A 6,000-nucleotide genomic window follows, 5' to 3' on the forward strand; every position below is an offset into this window, starting at 1 on the left:
GAAAAGGCAGAGGACTTTGTACCAGATGAAGGAACACGATAAAATCCCAGAAAAACAACTAAATGAAGTGGAGATAGGCAACCTTCCAGAAAAAGAATTCAGAATAATGATAGTGAAGATGATCAAGGACCTCGGAAAAAGAATGGAGGCAAAGATCGAGAAGATGCAAGAAATGTTTAACAAAGACCTAGAAGAATTAAAGAACAAACACCTAGAAGAATTAAAGAGCAAACAAACAGAGATGAACAATACAATAACTGAAATGAAAAATACATTAGAAGAAATCAATAGCAGAATAACTGAGGCAGAAGAACAGATAAGTGACCTGGAAGACAGAATGGTGGAATTCACTGCCGTGGAACAGAATAAAAAAAGAGAATGAAAAGAAATGAAGACAGCCTAAGAGACCTCTGGGACAACATTAAATGCAACAACATTCTCATTATAGGGGTCCCAGAAGGAGAAGAAAGAGAGAAAGGACCCAAGAAAATATTTGAAGAGATTATATTCAAAAACTTCCTTAACGTGGGAAAGGAAATAGCCACCCAAGTCCAGGAAGCACAGAGAGTCCCAGGCAGGATAAACCCAAGGAGAAACATGCTGAGACACACAGTAATCAAATTGACAAAAATTAAAGACAAAGAAAAATTATTGAAAGCAACAGGGGAAAAACAACAAATAACATACAAGGGAACTCCTACAAGTTAACAGCTGATTTCTCAGCAGAAGTTCTACAAGCCAGAAGGGAGTGGCACGATATATTTAAAGTGATGAAAGGGAAGAACCTACAACCAAGATTACTCTGCCCGGCAAGGACCTCATTCAGATTTGATGGAGAAATCAAAAGCTTTACAGACAAGCAAAAGCTAAGAGAATTCAGCACCACCAAACCAGCTCTACAACAAATGCTAAAGGAACTTCTGTAAGTGGGAAACACAAGAGAAGAAAAGGACCTACAAAAACAAACCCATAACAATTAACAAATTGGTAATAGGAACATACGTATCGATAATTACCTTAAATGTGAATGGATTAAATGCTCCAACGAAAAGACACAGGCTTGCTGAATGGATACAAAAACAAGACCCATATATATGCTGTCTACAAGAGACCCCCTTCAGACCTAGGGACACACACAGACTGAAAGTGAGGGGATGGAAAAAGATATTCGATGCAAATGGAAATCAAAAGAAAGCTGGAGTAGCAATACTCATATCAGGTAAAATAGACTTTAAAATAAAGAATGTTACAAGAGACAAGGAAGGACACTACATAATGATCAAGGGATCAATCCAAGAAGAAGATATAACAATTATAAATATATATGCACCCAACATAGGAGCACCTCAATACATAAGGCAACTGCTAACAGCTATAAAAGAGGAAATTGACAGTAACACAATAATAGTAGAGGAATTTAACACCTCACTTACACCAATGGACAGATCATCCAGACAGAAAATTAATAAGGAAACACAAGCTTTAAATGACAAAATAGACCAGATAGATTTAATTGATATTTATAGGACATTCCATCCAAAAACAGCAGGTTACACTTTCTTCTCAAGTGCGCATGGAACATTCTCCAGGATAGATCACATCTTGCGTCACAAATCAAGCCTCGGTAAATTTAAGAAAATGGAAATCATATCAAACATCTTTTCCAACCACAACGCTATGAGATTAGAAATCAATTACAGGGGAAAAAATGTAAAACACACAAACACATGGAGGCTAAACAATATGTTACTAAATAACCAAGAGATCACTGAAGAAATCAAAGAGGAAATCAAAAAATACCTAAAGACAAATTACAATGAAAACACGACAATCCAAAACCTATGGGATGCAGGAAAATCAGTTCTAAGAGAGAAGTTTATAGCAATACAAGCCTACCTCAAGAAACAAGAAAAATCTCAAATAAACAATCTAACCTTACACCTAAAGGAACTAGAGAAAGAAGAACAAACAAAACCCAAAGTTAGTTGAAGGAAAGAAATCATAAAGATCAGAGCAGGAATAAATGAAATAGAAACAAAGAAAACAATAGCAAAGATCAATAAAACTAAAAGCTGGTTCTTTGAGAAGATAAACAAAATTGATAAGCCATTAACCAGACTCATCAAGAAAAAGAGGGAGAGGACTCAAATCAATAAAATTAGAAATGAAAAAGGAGAAGTTACAATGACACTGCAGAAATACAAAACATCCTAAGAGACTACTACAAGCAACTCTATGCCAATAAAATGGGCAACCTGGAAGAAATGGACAAATTCTTAGAAAGGTATAACCTTCCAAGACTGAACCAGGAAGAAATAGACAATATGAACAGACCAATCACAAGTAATGAAACTGTGATTAAAAATCTTCCAACAGGGCTTCCCTGGTGGTGCAGTGGTTGGGAGTCCGCCTGCCGATGCAGGGGACACGGGTTCGTGCCCCGGTCCGGGAGGATCCCGCATGCCGCGGAGCGGCTGGGCCCGTGGGCCATGGGCCACTGAGCCTGCGCGTCCGGAGCCTGTGCTCCACAACGGGAGAGGCCACAGCAGTGAGAGGCCCACATACCACAAAAAAAAAAAAATCTTCCAACAAACAGAAGTCCAGGACCAGATGGCTTCACAGGTGAATTCTATCAAACATTTAGAGAAGAGTTAACACCCATCCTTCTCAAACTCTTCCAAAAAATTGCTGAGGAAGGAACACTCCCAAACTCATTCTATGAGGCCACCATCACCCTGATACCAAAACCAGGCAAAGATACTACAAAAGAAAGAAAATTACAGACCAATATCACTGATGAATACAGATGCAAAAATCCTTAACAAAATACTAGCAAACAGAATCCAACAACACATTAAAAGGATCATACACCATGATCAGGTGGGATTTATCCCAGGGATGCAAGGATTCTTCAATATATGCAAAACAATCAATGTGATACACCATATTAACAAACTGAAAATAAAAACCATATGATCATCTCAATAGATGCAGAAAAAGCTTTTGACAAAATTCAACACCCATTTATGATAAAAACTCTCCAGAAAGTGGGCATAGAGGGAACCTACCTCAACATAATAGAGACCATATACGACAAACCCACAGCAAACATCATTCTCAATGGTGAAAAACTGAGAGCATTTCCTCTAAGATCAGGAACAAAACAAGGATGTCCACTCTCACCACTATTATTCAACATAGTTTTGGAAGTCCTAGCCATGGCAATCAGAGAAGAAAAAGAAATAAAAGGAATACAAATTGGAAAAGAAGAAGTAAAACTCTCACTGTTTGCAGATGACATGATACTATACATAGAGAATTCTAAAGATGCCACCAGAAAATTACTAGAGCTAATCAATGAATCTGGTAAAGTTGCAGGATACAAAATTAATACACAGAAATCTCTTACATTCCTATACACTAACAATGAAAGATCAGAAAGAGAAATTAAGGAAACAATCCCATTCACCACTGCAACAAAAAGAATAAAATACCTAGGAATAAACCTACCTAAGGAGGTAAAAGACCTGTACTCAGAAAACTATAAGACACTGATGCAAGAAATCAAAGATGACACAAACAGGTGGAGAGATATACCATGTTCTTGGATTGGAAGAATCAATATTGTGAAAATGACTATACTACCCAAAGCAATCTACAGATTCAATGCAATCCCTATCAAATTACCAGTGGCATTTTTTATGGAACTAGAACAAAAAATCTTAAAATTTATATGGCAACACAAAAGACCCCGAATAGTCAAAGCAGTCTTGAGGGAAAAAAACGGAGCTGGAGGAGTCCGACTCCCTGACTTCAGACTATACTACCAAGCTACAGCAATGAAGACAATATGGTACTGGCACAAAACAGAAATATAGATCAATGGAACAGGATAGAAAACCCAGAGATACCATGCATAGAAACCCATGCACCTATGGTCAACTAATCTATGACAAGGGAGGCAAGGATATACAATGGAGAAACGACAGTCTCTTCAATAAGTGGTGCCGGGAAAACTGGACAGCTACATGTAAAAGAATGAAATTAGAACACTCCCTAACACCATACACAAAAATAAACTCAAAATGGATTAGAGACCTAAATGTAAGACCGGACACTATAAAACTCTTAGAGGAAAATATAGGAAGAACATTCTGACATAAATCACAACAAGATTTTTTTTGATCCACCTCCTAGAGTAATGGAAATAAAAACAAAAATAAACAAATGGGACCTAATGAAACTTAAAAGCTTTTGCAAAGCAAAGGAAACTATAATCAAGATGAAAAGAAAACTCTCAGAATGGGAGAAGATATTTGCAAAGAAATCAACAAAGGATTAATCTCCAAAATATATAAAGAGCTCATGCAGCTCAATATTAAAAAAACAAACAACCCAATCCAAAAATGGGTAGAAGACCTAAACAGACATTTCTCCAAAGAAGACATACAGATAGCCAAGAAGCACATGAAAAGCTGCTCAACATCACTAATTATTAGAGAAATGCAAATCAAAACTACAGTGAGGTATCACCTCACACCAGTTAGAATGGGCATCATCAGAAAATCTACAAACAACAAATGCTGGAGAGGGTGTGGAGAAAAGGGAACCCTCTTGCACTGTTGGTGGGAATGTAAATTGAGACAGCCCTTATGGAGAACAGTATGCAGGTGCCTTAAAAAACTAAAAATAGAATTGCCATATGACCCAGCAATCCCACTACTGGGCATGTACGCAGAGAAAACCATAATTCAAAAGGCACATGCACCCCAATGTTCATTGCAGCACTATTTACAATAGCCAGGTCATGGAAGCAACCTAAATGCCCATCGACAGACGAATGGATAAAGATGTGGTACATATATACAATGGAATACTACTCAGGCATGAAAAGGAACAAAACTGGGTCATTTGTAGAGATGTGGATGGACCTAGAGGTCTGTCATACAGAGTGAAGTAAGTCAGAAAGAGAAAAACAAATATCGTATATTAACGCATATATATGTGGAACCTAGAAAAATAGTACAGATGAACCGGTTTGCAGGGCAGAAATAGAGACACAGATGTAGAGAACAAATGTATGGACACCAAGGAAAGTGGCAGGGGTGGTGGTGGTGTGATGAATTGGGAGATTGGGATTGACATATATACACTAATATGTATAAAATAGATAACTAAGAAGAAAAAAAAGAATTACCTGAGTTTAGATATTTTGAAGTGTCTACATAATATCTGGGAGGAGGGATGTCCAGTTGATAACCATTCTATACATCAAGGGAGGGTCTGGGCTGCAAATAGGGCTTGGAATCGTAGCCATGTGGTTAGTCATCAAAGCCACCAGACTATAACAGAGAAGTTCATCTCAGGAGAATGTCTAGAGTCAGGACAGAAAAGGACTCCTATCAGTGCCTCAAATAACATTCTTTGTAGCAAGTTCCTCACATCAAAAGGTGGGATCTGGGCTTCGCTGGTGGCGTAGTGGTTGAGAGTCCGCCTGCCGATGCAGGGGACACGTGTTCGTGCCCCGGTCTGGGAAGATCCCACATGCCGCCGAGCGGCTGGGCCCGTGAGCCATGGCCGCTGAGCCTGCACGTCCGGAGCCTGTGCTCCGCAGCGGGAGAGGCCACAACAGTGAGAGGCCTGCGTACTGCAAAAAAAAAAGGTGGGATCTATGTAGCTTCATCTTGAATCTGGGTGGGTCTGTGACTGCAGAAGTGATGCTGTGGGATTTTTGAGGCCAAGTCATAAAAACAAACAAACAAACATACAGTTTCTGCCTGGATCTTTTGGAACACATGCTCTGGAAGAAGCCGGCCACCATGTAAGGTCACCATGCTGGAGTAGCCACGTGTAGTTGCTCTGGTCAACAGCCCACTGAGCTCTCAACCGACAGCCAGCAACATTGCCAGCAGTGCGAGTGAGCCACCTTGGACATCAGCCCCTAGAGTTCTCAAATGACCCCACCCCAGTTAACATCGGACTCCAGCCACAGCACAGACA

Source organism: Mesoplodon mirus, assembly GCF_964341445.2.
Source record: "Mesoplodon mirus genome assembly, chromosome: 19".
Lineage (NCBI taxonomy): Eukaryota > Metazoa > Chordata > Mammalia > Artiodactyla > Ziphiidae > Mesoplodon > Mesoplodon mirus.